The sequence below is a fragment of the Lytechinus variegatus genome, chromosome 8, assembly GCF_018143015.1.
Source record: "Lytechinus variegatus isolate NC3 chromosome 8, Lvar_3.0, whole genome shotgun sequence".
In the NCBI taxonomy this organism is placed as follows: Eukaryota; Metazoa; Echinodermata; class Echinoidea; order Temnopleuroida; family Toxopneustidae; genus Lytechinus; species Lytechinus variegatus.
Genome location: NC_054747.1, coordinates 42,150,927 through 42,166,659, shown reverse-complemented (window position 1 = coordinate 42,166,659; position 15,733 = coordinate 42,150,927). Strand labels below are relative to the sequence as shown.

Here is a 15,733-nt window from a genome sequence, read left to right as displayed (position 1 = left end):
CATACACTCTAAAAAATAGAGTGCTAATTCAGCTCTTAAAGAGCGTGTACAGTGACTGCACTTCGGAGTGCTGATTTGTCTAGTTCAAATTTAAACGAGAAAAATCAGCATTCCGAAGTGCAGTCACTATACACGCTCTTTAAGAGCTGAATTAGCACTTCATATTTTAGAGTGTACCTTTGTTATTATAACCCCGATCGGTCAGTGTGACGTCAATGATTCATTCAATAACGCCATTAAAAAATAGTTTCTGAAACAAAATGTTAATCTGTTGAGCAATGAAAATGCTTAATTTAATTTCGTGTTTTATAGCTTAGTTTATTTTCATTAGTTTGTTTTACGTTAGAGAGGGTCTTTCAGACATTACATACCCCTGTTGCAAGAGAGAAGCTGGTAAATTCCTACACAGGTGTAGATCTGAAAGATCTAGATTTGGCAGGAAATTTTGTCATGATTCTTTAAGAATAGGGTAAAAGCAAATATCAATGAAGACGTCCACAATCAATAAATATAGACAACCTTGGTCTAACATTTGTGTCCGTCGTTGGGCATAGGCCTATTTGTTTATTTGGCTTTACTAAATAGAAAAAAGGTCTATTTTTCATGTCATTATGTGTCAATACACCGTACTGTCGCGATAAATCTTTTTTTCTTTCATTTGACAATTGATGTACTTTTGAAATGTCATCCAATCAGTTTAAATCCATTGGATTTCGTAGTTTATATAAGATATTGTCATGCCGGCTGTTTAATTTATTTTATTTTTTTTATAACATTCCGAATAATTAGACTCTTCAAAGATTATGCGTTTTCCTGATGATGTCTTGTATAACAGGTTAAACCAGAAATCTCTTTATTTCAAATTGTTTAAAAAATACTCGACGTATACGAAAAAACTCAAAAAATTTACAGCAAACAAATTACTTATTCTCCTGGCATCATGAAAAAATCTGATATGTGAAATAACATGATAAACCAATGGATGTCATTTCATTCAATGGCGGATCGGGGGGGGGGGGCACATCCAGCCCGTGCCCCCTCCCCCTTGAGAACATTTTTAGCGAGTGTGTCCCCCTAGTTTGAAAACGTGGACCTTTTATTTTTTGCTTCCCAATTTACTACAATAGTACCATTGGATATTTCATTTGTGATTGGTAAAATGGAATATTGCTTTCGTTCATTGATGAGCTATTTTGCTATAAAATACTGTATTACTTTTTTTTAATTCAGCTGTCAATTACACAAAAATCTTAGCATTACCAACACATCCCTGGCTTCACTTACTTGAGGCTGTGCGGCAATCCGGTCTGCGCATCCGGGCCGACCTCCCCCGGGCCTATTTGGCTCGATTGTTGTCTCGACGCTGCTCTCTAGCCAGACGAGGTGACCTTCGTCGAGGGTGGAGTCGCTAACGCTCCTCCTCCGTCGCCGCCACCGTCAAGCCGCTGACGGTACGCTGGAACGATCTCCGCATGGCCGTGCTCCCTGAGCAACTTGTCGAGTGCAAAAAATGATATCACTACAATAAACATCATTCAGATTCAATTACCATCATTATCATCGTTATCGTCAACATCATATTCATCATCGTCGTCGTGTTATCGTATAATCGCTACGTTAGCATATCGCTCTATTTCTATATTTATTTGAACACTATTATCAATAGTGTTATCACCGTTATCATTATTGTCATTATGATTTTCATTATTCTTATCTCTTTAGTATTATCATTATCACGATTATTATCATTAACATCATCACCGTCGTCATCATTATCTTAATATCAATATTTTATCGTACTCATCATTCCCCACAATATGCATTTAACAGAGTCAGATGAAATACATTTTAGGTGAATTTTTGAATTTTAACGAAAAATACATATCCAAAATTAGGGTAGAAATACTGTTTAAGTTTGTGTGAATTATGAGCAATGGTGCTTGAAAATTTATTTTCTTTGTTGGCATTGTCCACGTTAATGCCCCACCCCTTGTGTGGTACATACCGTGTTGCGTGCAGTAAAGTGCGTTGCCGGCGTCCCCTCCTAGTCTATGACTGCAGCGTCTGCGATCTCGACGACGACGTCCAGGACGAATTCCGGGCAATTCGACATGCGGACTGCACCTGACTGTTGCTGGTTGTCTTTAAAACAAATTAATAATCAAACCAATTATTAAAATATGAATTATCTTTTCAATGACTATTTCGATCTTGGATGTGATAAATGGTAAAACTTTTTCTTTAATCATTTTAGTAATGAGTAGTTTTTCCTGCCTATTTTTCAAATAAATTTATTAACAATTCTTTCCTACTCTTAGCCCCCCAACTTGAAGACGATCGACGTTCGTAATGCATTCCACCCGCGCTACACAGAATACATGTAGGGGAGACCGGGGTTAGTTGGAACATGGGGTAAGTTGAAACACTAATTTTCTTTAAAGCCTGTAAAATAAAGTTATGCAATACTGCCCTCAATTTATTGCTATTCAATAATACAACAGTGTTGAATTATTATTGCAATAAATTGATGGCAGGATTACATAAATTCATTTTACAGGCGTCAAATCTCGTACGTCCACATGGCACGTCACAGAAAACGAAAGGTCTTGAATGTTTACTCTTACCCCGCGTTCCAACTAACCCCGGTCTCCCTTTTCGTTTCTCATTGTTGATCGCTATTGTTACGGATGCCGCGTCCGTATAACGTTAAGCCCCTTTTACACCTTCACGGATGCAACACGGATCATAACGGATCTCAGTCCGTGATGATCCGGGGTGCCAAATTTGTATTTTCCTAGCATTCCCGGAGTGAGTACGGAGTTAACTGGTTATTAACACGGATATGTACGGAAAAGTACGGAGTCTACAAGGATAGGCAAAGTAGCAATAGGGATCCTGTTTGATATGCTCCCGGAGCCAACACGGAATACCCGGATGACCACGGATGTTACTGGGTCTTTACACGGACCTCACCACTTCTTGTCGCCGGCATCTTGCTAGAATGAAGTTTCGCCCCTTTTTGCAGCATCTGGAGCATGCTCGTGCTTGGTTATGAATACGGACTATTGTTCATGTACGCAAACAATACAAACATTTGACCCCGGATAAAGCCGGTATCAACAAGGACCACCCGGTTCTTACAAGGAGCCTCCCGAATGCATTCGGTAGCTACACGGATGTACAAGGAGGCTACAAGGATGAACGCGGATGATTATCAGTCCGTGTACTCCGGGATGAAAAATTGAAGCATCATGTTCAATTTTTCTCTCGGACATGCCGGTACATCAAGGATGGCGCCGGATGAGTAGCCGGAGTGTACACGGTAGTCCCGGACTGTACACGGATGACCCCGGATCGACAATCCGGGATGATCCGTGTTGCTTCCGTGAAGGTATGAGAAACAATATGGCGGCGTAAACATCCGGGCAAGTCTCACCTTCATTTCATATTATTTTTTCTATTTGAGAAATAAATTCTTGTTTAAAAATGAAATAGATAGCGTAGAAGTGTCGGAAATGAAGTTATATCCCATTTATTTGATTTAGGGCTAGATCTTAATAGAAGGAAAGTAGAATTCCCGGGGCGGTGAAAGTGTAAGGTTTTAGGGGCGGTACGTGTAGGTAAATGCAATAGAATCCCTGGTTCCATGGAGAGTAAGCATACGTTAGTAAATGATTTTTACACTCTAGGGACCTCCTTGCTAGGAGCGGGGGGAAGGGGGGGGGTGCTACTGTTCAAATAATTTCCTTTGGGTGTTGTCTGTATTATTCTCCATTTGTAGCACCACCAGGTATTCTGAAAAAAATATGTAAAAATGTAATTTAAGTGACCTCAATATTTTAGAATGAAAATCTGTTTGACTTGTTTTCATTCTTTTCAAATTTACCTCAGCACCCCGCAGTCAAAAATCGTTTCCAAGGTCCTGGCTGCAATCACTTGTTCGCTGCTACTATTCTGCCTGTAGTGAATCTACAGGTAGGTCTATGATATGCCAATGTTGTATAGAGCACACACTTTAAAAAAACATGAAAATATCAATTTTGTGACCCAAATTACTAATTTCCATACAGTTGCAATTTATTTTTCATTATTAACTTGGGAATAATTTTTGTATTCATCAGAGCTTTCAAAAACTTGAATTTTGGGCATTTTTTTGTGTACGCCCTCTATTGGTGGAAAGTAATACGGCAAGACAATTTTCAGAAAATCTCTATTTTTAATTAAGAAAAAAATGATATAAAGTATCAAATCTAAATAAGAGCCAATTAAGTTGTATGAATAATAGGTGTAATGGAAACTGTCAGTGTAAAAAATGAAGCATTTGCCCCAAACAAAAAGAGAGGAAAAAAGCCAAACATTGCCACCCTTAATTATTTTGCCACACATGGAGATATAAATGAGAACAAGGTTGTTCATTGAATAACCTTGTTCATTGAATGAGTGGCTGAAATAGGGAATGGTAAGTAATGTATACATGTGCTTGGTTCTAAAGAAAAAAAAAGAAGACACTGACCTGACGTTTCACCAACGAAATTCCTGTAAGCCTTTGAGTGGCTGCCTCCTATACCGGTCACCCTCGTGGATATCCTCGATGCAACATCCTATGTACTGGTTTATAGGTATATAAATAATTCAGCAACGTAGAAATCACGAACAAAGCAAATGCTAAGAAACTCCAAACGACGTGCCTAAGACAAAGTCTAGCAGAGATGTGAAAAGAGTTATGGCGAGAAAGTACCCTGGGAGCGTGGACCGGATCCCAGGACTCGTCCGTCATGGTCATGTCCGTGTAGTAGACATATACTCTTCAAATGGGTAGAATAGAATGGGGTCGCAATAGCCCTCCAAATAAAAGGGGGAAACTAGATTATGCACTTACCTCGATTATATGGATAAAGGTCTATCATGAGACACGGAATCCTGACATCGAAGCACAAAGTGGAACCTCAAAAAAAAGGAAAAGTTAGACTTCTGTCGCGTTCGCTCTTGGTATCGATCGGCTATTTGTTTTCAATTTTGAAAGAAGGAGAACGAACGAGACAGAAAGTTTCCACTTTTGAGGGTCCAGTTTTTACTTCGATGTCAGGATTCTGTGTCTCACGATAGAACTTCATAAATATTATCGAGGTGAGTGCATAATTTATATTTTCCCCTTTTATTTTGAGTGTTATTGCGACCCCATTCTACTCCATTTTGGAGAGTATATGTCTGCCTCGTTTAACACGGACGAGTCCTTGGCTCCGGCGGATAATAGGTCTTGAATGGGCTATTTAAAAAAAGATCACGTGCTTCAACATAGCAAACCAATCAAATTCGCACTTTGAGTCGGGTCGTGTTCCTAAACAATTAAGCCGTCAAGCTCGGCAATTTAGAATAATGTAATTGTAATCACTGGAATGGCATGAACAATCACCAAACGTTACTTTGGTACAATAGTAAAAGTACAATGTGTTGCTGCGCTTAAGTATCTTTTTTTTAGTTACATAATCGCAAGCTCGCCCTCCTTAAAATGTATGTGAGAAAAAAAAGACACGAGATTAATGGAGTCAACTGCATCCCGGCTCATTTAAACGAACTCACACTCCAAATAATATGAATACTTTACTTATTAAGTTAGTTCATATTTTATACTTTTCTCATTTCTTTTGTCTGGTACGGTGTACAAATTCATTAGTTTGAAATAAATTTGCTTTGTTGTTCGTCTTTCTGAGAATTACTGTATTGTCATGATTCAAATTGAATAATTTATCATCTAAAGTTGTAAATATGAATGAATTTATTGATATCATAATTTAAGATATCATTATAATTGAAATTTAACCAATCAAAATTCAGATAAGTTCATGAAATTCGTTTGATCACCAATAGTGTGATTTTAAATGGGAAGGCTCTCCCTACAAGCATTTACCTGTGTATGCAGATGTGGGAGTGGGTGCATCTGTTTATGCCAATGGATATATACGAATAAAAAAAATTGAACAAAAGTGATTACATAAAGCATAGAAGCTAACTGTTTTCTGTCATTAAAAATCAGTACTTTGACAGATCCCATTGCAAAACATGTACAAAACAAAAGGTACAAAAATACAAAGAAATACTTAACAAATTAAAAAACGATAAAATACATTATTATTCACTGTGATGTTACATTCTAAGGGCCGGACAATTATTCATAATGGGCAAATGCTATTTGTACTAAAATTATAAACATTTGAGTTTAAATAATTGTATTGTAGCATAATAATCCAACTGTGCATAAATTTGCATAATTAATTAGCCACACACAAATATAACAAATTTCCTCGAATGGTACACGTATGGATGCAGGATTTTGCAGTATCCATGTCCGTCAAAGCGAACATAGTTAAAGAACATTGTTGAAATTATATAAGTTAATGGTTAATTTGGCTGCCATTTTGTTTAGGCAAATTAGGTGGTCAAAACATGAGAAATTAGCTTCGGAACTGATCTTATCAGATTCAGCATATTTGAATTGTGTGAAATTGTCCGGTCCCCACTTTTACCCCAAAATGCTTCTTTAAGTTTTTATCGGGCTCTTTCTTTTTCAGAATGGCTCTAACGGCGCTTGTCCAATATACAATTTGCGAAATATAAATTTCCAATCACGAAACTGCTTCATGGTGGATTTGTAAAGAGGTTAAGCGCTGAACTTTTAGTCCAAATATCCCGCTTGGTACAATGTACCTTGGGTCAAAAGAAAAAGAATAATCCAAAGGCAAACTCTGTATCTATGCAAATAAGCAAGTTATGTGTATAAAATTGTATAATACGTCTATATATACCAGAACTGCTCCAAGATTGGAAGTAAAGACTTTGCGGAAGAAAGGGAAATAAGTCGTGATAACCTTGTGTATAATTACCTAATTAACATGAATTATGCAAATTAAACACTAAAACTAAAACGTTTTTATCTTTCATAGATCCTGAAATATTTGTAAAAAAAGATTAATCCGTCGTCATCCGCCGCACCCGCCCCAGCCGCCACAGCGCTTTGAAGGAAAAGGAAGAGAACAAAATATGTAGCAATAATAATAGAGCCCTCTATCGGGGACGGAACACTGTTGTAAAAAAATTATCAAATTGGTGTCTTTGCCAATGTTCTATGTGTTATTCCATGTACAGAATTTGACTTTGCTGTTGGGCAATTCTAGAAGATATGTGTACGCCAGACCCCCTATTATGTGGGACTTCATGATTTTTTTTTCTGTCTCTTATTTCTTGCTCATTTGACAGGGTGTATTCTCAAAGGACCATAACTTCATTGGTTAGCTTATGAAGTGAAGTAAGAATTTAGAAAAATGGGAGTCGAAGGTACTAAAAGGTTGATCATTTTGTGGAATTGCCCTGTATTCAATATTATGACAGTAATATATCAACTTACTCTTATTGAGTTCTCTTGCAGACCTGGGTTCCGTTGCATAGGCCTAAACGTTACTAAACTTATTCATCCAATAGTAACGTGCATGGAATCATTGATTTTGATTGGCTGTTGATCAGCGGTGCCATTGGATGACAAAGCTACTACACAGCAAGAACTGTGGTGTTAATCGGTGTACATAGAGGACCACACCAGTTATTTTACACGGTGTTAAATTGGTGGTGTTAGTTTTACACATATATGATATAGATTTGATTACAACACCCCATTTGTTGTTACATTTACACTATTTGGTGTTACGTTTAATCTCTAGGGTGTAATCTTAACACCTCAGGTGTGGTCCTCTATTAACACCAATTGGTGTCAGTTTTAACACCGCAGTTTTTAGAGTGCATAATAGTTAAACTTTAAAACGGGGCCCTAATGTGTGTTTAACGACTGGTGATCCTTTTTTTATCAATCAACATCAATGAAAATTCGGTATCATCTCTATGTTTGGTATATATCATATGCCACGAGAAATGATAATCAGTCTTTCGTACAGTCGCTTGAAGATAACGAGCAGCTTTATGAAAACCCACCTGACAACTCTACACAAAATAACCTCGTATCCACTCACATCCAAACAACACCCACATTCGGAATATCGTCCTTTTTTCATGTCAAAGACAAGTTCGCCCCTATAAAACTTGTTTTTTGCTTGCAGGGGAAAACTTTTAAGCTGAAACTTTCATCAAAATCTGATGTGAAATAACAAATTTGTGTTATTTTTCTTATTTAAAATTTCGCTTGATTTCGCAAAACGGTATGCAGAAATCATCTTCCATTCGGCATAAAAATCAATTTCAAGCTTTCAGGGTTTTAAAGAATTACCTTAGCCGAAAAACTCTTTATGCAAATGCTTCCAAGATTTTTGAATAAGACACAGCATGGATAGTTTCAGTTTGAATATTTGTTTTATTCAGTATAGAATAAAATAATTTGTAGATAATACAAGATAAAACCCCCAAACCATTAAAACCATTAAGAATTCATGTGGTATAATACAACACATGCGATTCTGTAAGTTTATTTAAAGACTACGTTTGTCATCCATATTGATCCTTTGGTAGCAAAAGGAAGTATTTCCTAAACCTATCAATAGATATCGCTTTTATTCAATTTGAATTTAAATTTGACGTCGAAACATCGATTATCTTGTATTCATAAGCCGAGTAATACATTTTACGTAACTAGTTAGAAATCATTATATTTCATCTGCGAGGGGCCAGACTCGATTAGTATTCATGGTATTTCCTGGTTTCTATCATTCTTGCTTTTCGATGTATTCGTAACTAAGTGTCTATAAACTCGTAAAACGGTTATTATTATTGGATTGGATGACTAATTAATCCATTCATTAATACATGAATACGAGAATGAACTTATACATAGTAAGTAAAGTTTATCTGGGCTCCATAACCAGTATAAACGCAAAGGTTTGCTATGAATTGCAAATATGAAAGAATTACACTGATTGGTTCCTGGTCAGTATTTTAAACCAGACGCACGTGTAACATTGATCTTTATTGGCCAGTCCATTTAGCAATTGATCGCTAATCTTCGTGTTAAAGTTGATCTGGTGCCTGGGTGTGAGTGGTCCGGGTGTGTGGTATCGTGTGGTGTTTCGTTTGAGTCGATGTTTGACGATGGATCCCGCGTCCTCCAAGCCTGGCCAGTCAACTACTTTCCGTGCTCAAACTTCTTCCGCATGCCTCCATGACGTTCATTGGCAGCAATTCCATGAAACTGATTGATTTTGGAAACCTTCATCGTATCTTCAGCCATCTATTAACGATAAAAGCAGATAAAACATACATTGTAATAATACACAAAAGCACGGAAGGTTTAGAGCTTTGAAAATTAAGATAGTTATTAGAATTTCAAGTTTCTTTTACTTGTGTGGTCATAAACATGCAGCCGTCCCATTTGTTTTGTAATTTAAAATGCATAGTTTTCATTTTTAATGGTTCATGATGGATTTTTTAAATTTTATTTTAATATGCAGGTGTGAAATTGTTTCTGTTTTGATATGCTGAAGGTAAAATAAAAACCCATTCCTATTTTTCAGAGAAAATGATATTTCATTGATTTTTACCATACAATATGCAAGAAAGCTGATCGCATATGACGTAACACATCAAATAAGTAATATTCTAATAACTTTTGTCATTATTTGATGAATTTTCCTTAAACCTTTATTGTGCTATTTTTACAATGAACTTTTTGTCAGGGTGATCGACTTGTAGAGATGGTGAGACATGTATCCGCCAAGTCGACGTAATAGCCTCATAATTTATTCAGGCATCGTGAAATACTTTATATTGTTTGTAAATATTAGTTATAAGTTTAGTTACGACCGTTCCCTCCCCATCCCGGGACTAAAAACAACAAGGATCAGCTTTTGGCAGGAAATTGGGAAAATGTGGATGAAAATAGTTTTATGCCCCCATGTTGGCGAGACCTAAATCCGCCCCTGGGGGAGGGAGGGGGGGGGGACCCCTCCCACAACCTTCAAATATTCTGTCGCTTTGCTTTCTCTATATAATATCTATTTCTCATAGGTCCATGATCATATTACCCATTGATAGCGTGATATCAAAATTTGGTATGAAATAAATCTAAAGAATACAATGTTTCATTGATACTGATAATAAGAACTAAGCATCAACAAAAAATGTTTGAAGTGCATGTAGAGCCGGAAGCAGAGTCCCGTAAATAACATAGTTTTTCAAGTTCATTAGAGATTAGGTATAATTAGATTTTTTCTCATAGGGCTAATTATGTTTTTATCATAACAAATTGAAATTAATCACAATATTTCCAAATGATTATTATACAAAATACAATCACAAATACAGGATTGTATTTGATGATATTTGTGTCACTAATCAATGAAAACTTTGTGATTTAGAATTAGTTGGTTCTTTTCCTGACGCAAGTAAGTTAGATCTGGGAGCGTCTCATCAACAGTTGTCTAATTTGTCAGATCCTTCAACTTCCCTTGATTTTGAATGGCTAAAAAAGCGCTGTTTCTATGGTTTCTGTCAGATGAAACAGGACTTGTCGGATAAAACATCCGACAAGTCATTTCATGAAACGCTCTCTGGGCAATAATGTGCCTTGAATAAAACACAAGCAGTATGAAGAGATTTGTATCGATTTTTTTTTGTTAGGATGTGCATGCATGTTGAATCGACAAATTGTCAATTCCTTCCATTAACGATCAACATTTCGTCTAACAACTGTTTGGTCCGATAACCATTTGGTCCAATCATCACTTCGTCTAATCACCGGTTCGTCTATGACCATTACATATCATAACGAACTGGTCTAAATATCCATTTTATTTTCATTCATGGATATTATTAAACCAAATGGTACATGGACTAAACTGCTATTGGACCAAAATTATTGGTTATTGGTAGAAATTACAATTAGACCGTGTGTATAGTGGACAAACTGGGGTTGACCATATGACAGTAGACGAGTTGGTAATTGAACGAATTGGCATTGTATGGGCCAATTGAAAATAAACCTTAATAATCTTACCCCTTCATATGCCTCTCGTTTGATCATGGGACTCTCTTTGCGTCGACGAGAATTTAATCTTAGGCGTTTGCCATTGACGGAGCTGAAGAGAAGTAACACTGCGAAAAGACACAGGATAGCTGTTCGATTCATCGTTAGATTTGGTTTTAGAGCAACACCCAGAAACGAAATATCTATCAAGAGGTCTGAGAGTATACTGTACTACAGCCTTCATGGATTGAGTCGATCTAGTTTTATCAACAACAGCGCAGTGCACATTTATATGTTTTCGGATCGATGATTTTTGTCCCAACTGAAAAAAAATAGACAAAGGGTGTGCCAAATTCCATAAGAACTTGACCTTTTCTTCACTTATGAAAAGAGTGACGTCATAATAAGTGGAACGCCTGTGATCTGGGGAGCGTTTCATGAAAGGACTTGTCGGACGTTTTATCCGACAAGTCCATTTTATCCGACAGTTACCATAGGAACCGTGCCTCTCAGCCAATCAAAATCATGGGAAGATGTCAGATTTGACAAATTGTCGGATGAAAATATTCAATTCAATTTATTTATTAGGTAAAAAATCACATGAGTAGATATGTACATTGTAAAATGTGAGGATCAAACACCCTAGGAAAGCCAGAGGCTTGAAAAGCAGGGGGATCCATGACAAATAGATTGCAGTGAAACAAATACAGCAAATAAATTAAAGTAGGAATAAAATACATAGGAAATAGCAATTGGAATAATACATGAAACAAGTTAAAATATTTACAATACATGACAAAACAAGACAAAACAAAATATATCATATGACTGTTTGTTTAATTTTGGTTCAATGTTGATGAAACGCTCCCCTGGTCGTCTCGCCGATATTACGCTATGTATAACTACTCAGATGAATATTCCTTAAAACAAAGAGATAGATAAAGAGAGAGAGAGGGGGAGGGGGGAGATAGGGGGAGAGAAAATTGTTCTTGTTGTTCTAGCTTATACGGCGTGTATTATTCAGCAGTGAATATTTGCGCCAAAAATGGAATGCTTCTGGCATGTCTGGTAGTCTCGCCTGCATAACTCGATCCAACATAGCGGGCAGTGCTGACTTTGAAAATGACTATTTACAACTACTTATATGAATATGTTTTTAAAGAAAGAGAGAGAGGGAGAGGGGGGGGGGGGGAAGAGAGAATAGGAAAGACTCCGTTCGCCTGCCAAGCCTTATTCAATACAGCTGAATATGAAAATTATTGACAAAGAGTGGAACAGCGGCACCTATGTCTCGAAGGTATGACAAAGCTTCCTCCAATAATCATGATAATGGACAAATTTTACACCACCACTCAGAGACGTAAAAGAGCCTTGAAATTCGAGGGGACCAGAAATGACGGGTGGAGCAAAAGGACTTTTGGAGCGAGCGAGTGTGCAAAATTTATACATTTTTCATATAAGAGAACTTATAATTGAATATATTCTAATATAATATATGTATTTAACTTTCTTCTTTCCTTTGTTTTCTTGGTCGGGCAGGTGGAGCATGACCCAAGACCCCCATCTGAGCTCCAGTGCCACCTCATTAAATGACAAGTCCATCCCCAACAAAAAAGATGGTTTGAATAAAAAGAGACAAATCAAACGAGCATAACACTGAAAATTCATCAAATCGGATGTGAAATAAGAAAGTTTGGGCTTTTGAGGTTTCGCTTAATTTCACGTTAATAGTTATATTCACATCCTAAAACTACAATAACCACCGAGAGTGGGCGTTAGCAAATACATATTTGAAAATAATCTTCGGGTCGACTGAGAAAATATAAAAAAGTAAAAATCATTCTTTCACGACAATACCTTCGTAAATTCAATTTGATTAATTCAGTTGACTTACTTTCGTGTGAATGTTTAAAGTATTTGAAAAGGTATTGGAATTGATTATAATGTATGTTTGAGTCTTACAAGATGTCTGTCATGTTAGGAAATATTTAAATATAAAAAAATCAATTTTTCCCCACACGCAATACCCACAGTATTGGCTCTGTTTCTGTTGATTAAGTAAAATAGATCATTTTCTAATTCCAAATTTGTAAAGGTTTCAATTTTTCACAAACATTGACCGTGGAGGCTGATTGATATTATGATTAAGGTGTTATTATATTACTTGCACGTTATTGGCTTTCGACTTTCCATATACTTCCACAGGGACGACATGACATATACTCCTCAGACACTTGCACCATGCACACAATCACAATCAGTTAGTTTTATGTTTTTGTTGGCTTACACTGCTTTCAGTGACCGCGGAACGGTTTTGGAAGTGGGGGGGGGGGGCAGTGGCGTACCTAGGATTTTCCACAGGGGGGAGGGGGGCAAAACCATCCGCCAAAAAATTTGACAAGCAAAAAAAAGGTCTTCAATCACAAATAAAAGATTTCGTACCAGAAAAAAAATTGACAAGCCAAAAGAAAGGGGGGGGGGGTGGTCTTCAAGCTCGTCAGGGGGGGGGGTCTTCATGGGTTGTTGCTCGTCAGGGGGGCAGACTGCCCCCTCGTAGGGTCGCTAGTGGAGGGAGGTGGGGGCAGACCATGCAAAAAATCATAATAAGTCGCTAATTCTTAGGTTTTTGTACCGACGGTTTGGGAAAAAGGTGCGGGTGCTGAAGCCCCCCCCCCTCCCGTTTACCCTCTTTCAGATGCCATAGGTTTAGAGGAGGATTGTATAGTGTTTTTTTTTAGAATAAAAATTAAGATAAGAATTCATTTAGTTTTGAAGCAGTTGTAGCCGGAACAAATGTCATGGAACCTTGAACCTTGGCTAGATTTGTTTTTATATAAATTGTGATTTTATTATTGTAGAAAGTCTTTACTGTGAACAAATATTTTATCATTCTCTGATAGCCAGGAGTCAAATATAGTGACAAATAATTGAACCTGTGCTGTGTTACAAGTGGATATTTATAGGTAAAAAATAACTTTAGGCCAGAGTTTAAATCAAACCCGAGTTCAGAGTAGAAATTTTTCCGCTTAGCCCTTTTAATCCGCTCGGATGATATAATCTGACGAGAAGAGGCTCCAATAGCGAGATTTGCGACCCAATGGTAACCTAATCCACTCTAAACACTAATGGGTAACAGTAGTGCTCCATGAGGGTAATCATGTGTCCAACAAACATTGGACATTTCTTTTGGGCTATTTTATTCATCCAGAGTGATAAAAATTTTGCCCATTCTAAAGTAATTGCTGCTTATCTTCTTAACCTTACTGGGCAACATGCTTCCCGCATTTGGTAAAATACTGCCCCAAATTGGTATGACACATAATTTGGGCACACATTTAACCTGGTGTATTATTCCGGTTAAAATTTTACCCAATATTTTTTACAGTGTGGGCGTTAACCAGGGCGTATAGAGCAACGATCTCCATGATATCTTAAAAAGTGGAAAGGTAAAAAGAAAAAAAAACATATGGGGAGCGAAGAGGCGAAATGGGAATAAGTAGAGAGAATAATGTTAAAAAATAAAGGTCCGACTCGTGTAAATCAAAGGAGAAAAGCTGTTACATTATGGTTGTCTTAAATGCCCCCCCCCCTACCCGGCCTCCCTGTCACAATACAGTGGGACTGCACCTGGTAGTGAATTGAATTGACATATTTCGTCATATTAACAAGTTCAGCAAGTGCATTCATCTTTTTGTTACAACGATTTCTGGTTGACTGACAAAATAAAAGAGTAAACTCTGTCAAGACCATGATAAAGCCGATTCAAAAGCCAATTTCATGATTTCAGTCTGCCAACAATTGCTTTGCATGCACCACGTGAAAGGTCAATGTTATACGGTTTGAAAAGGTATTGAAATTCATTGGCAAGGTCGATGTTTATTGTTGAGTAGAATGGATGTTTACCAAAGTGCCTATTTCATGCCTGACATGCAGTGTCCCCAGCACCGCATCTGATCACCTAGTGTAAACGGTTGTTATTAATCAATACCTAATTCCCATTCGGACACGATTTTTTTTTAATTTCAGAAGTAATGGAAGTTGATCCTGGATAATTTCAATATAAGTTTACTCTTTGAAAAAGGGCATGGAACTTGAAAATAAAAATCTAAAATACAAGAATATTCTTTTTCATATATTTCCCGTAGGCTTTGGTCTATTTTTATTAGAGAACAGTATGAGATACTGACAGTATACTTCTCTTGAGTGAGGACTTACAACTTTGGACAAGTTCACAGAAATATTGCATAAAATCATTGTGATATGCAAAATATTGCACAAAATGATCGTGATTTTCTCACAATTTCTTTACATCGATCGTTAGTCCATGAAAACAAAACAGACTCAGTCCCATTTTTAGTTAATATTTTATTGATACTTTTGAACTATAAGGGTTAATATTCTGGCCCAATAATTATATGGCGATAATCTTTTCTAATCTACCACTGCTGTAACAACTACATAGACAAAATACAGAGACAAAACATATTACAAGATAACGATATATTGCAACAAACATAATAAATCAACGTAACATACAATTGTATATTGTGACACGTTTATTTTATTCTATTTTTCCTCTGCTCTTGTATAAATCACAATTCTTGTGTAATTTGCATTATACATGCAAATTAAAAAATACCAAGATTAAAACAAAATACCCTCTTCCTGTTCGTATCTTTTACCCCCAAAGGCCATGATCCCTACCCCCCAACGCTTCGCGCGATATTTCCGAAACGCAAAAAGATAGCACCGCAAAATTGTATTGCTTTTTTC

General features: G+C 36.9%; 1 long non-coding RNA gene across 1 annotated transcript; it reads right to left on the bottom strand.

Moving 5' to 3' along the window:
- Positions 1-997: 997 nt before the first annotated feature.
- On the bottom strand, positions 998-4,742 carry LOC121419928. Its single transcript, XR_005970663.1, has 3 exons — positions 4,514-4,742; positions 2,006-2,142; positions 998-1,493 (listed from the first exon to the last, which is right to left on the bottom strand). It is a non-coding gene; the product is annotated as an uncharacterized LOC121419928 (long non-coding RNA).
- Positions 4,743-15,733: the final 10,991 nt, after the last annotated feature.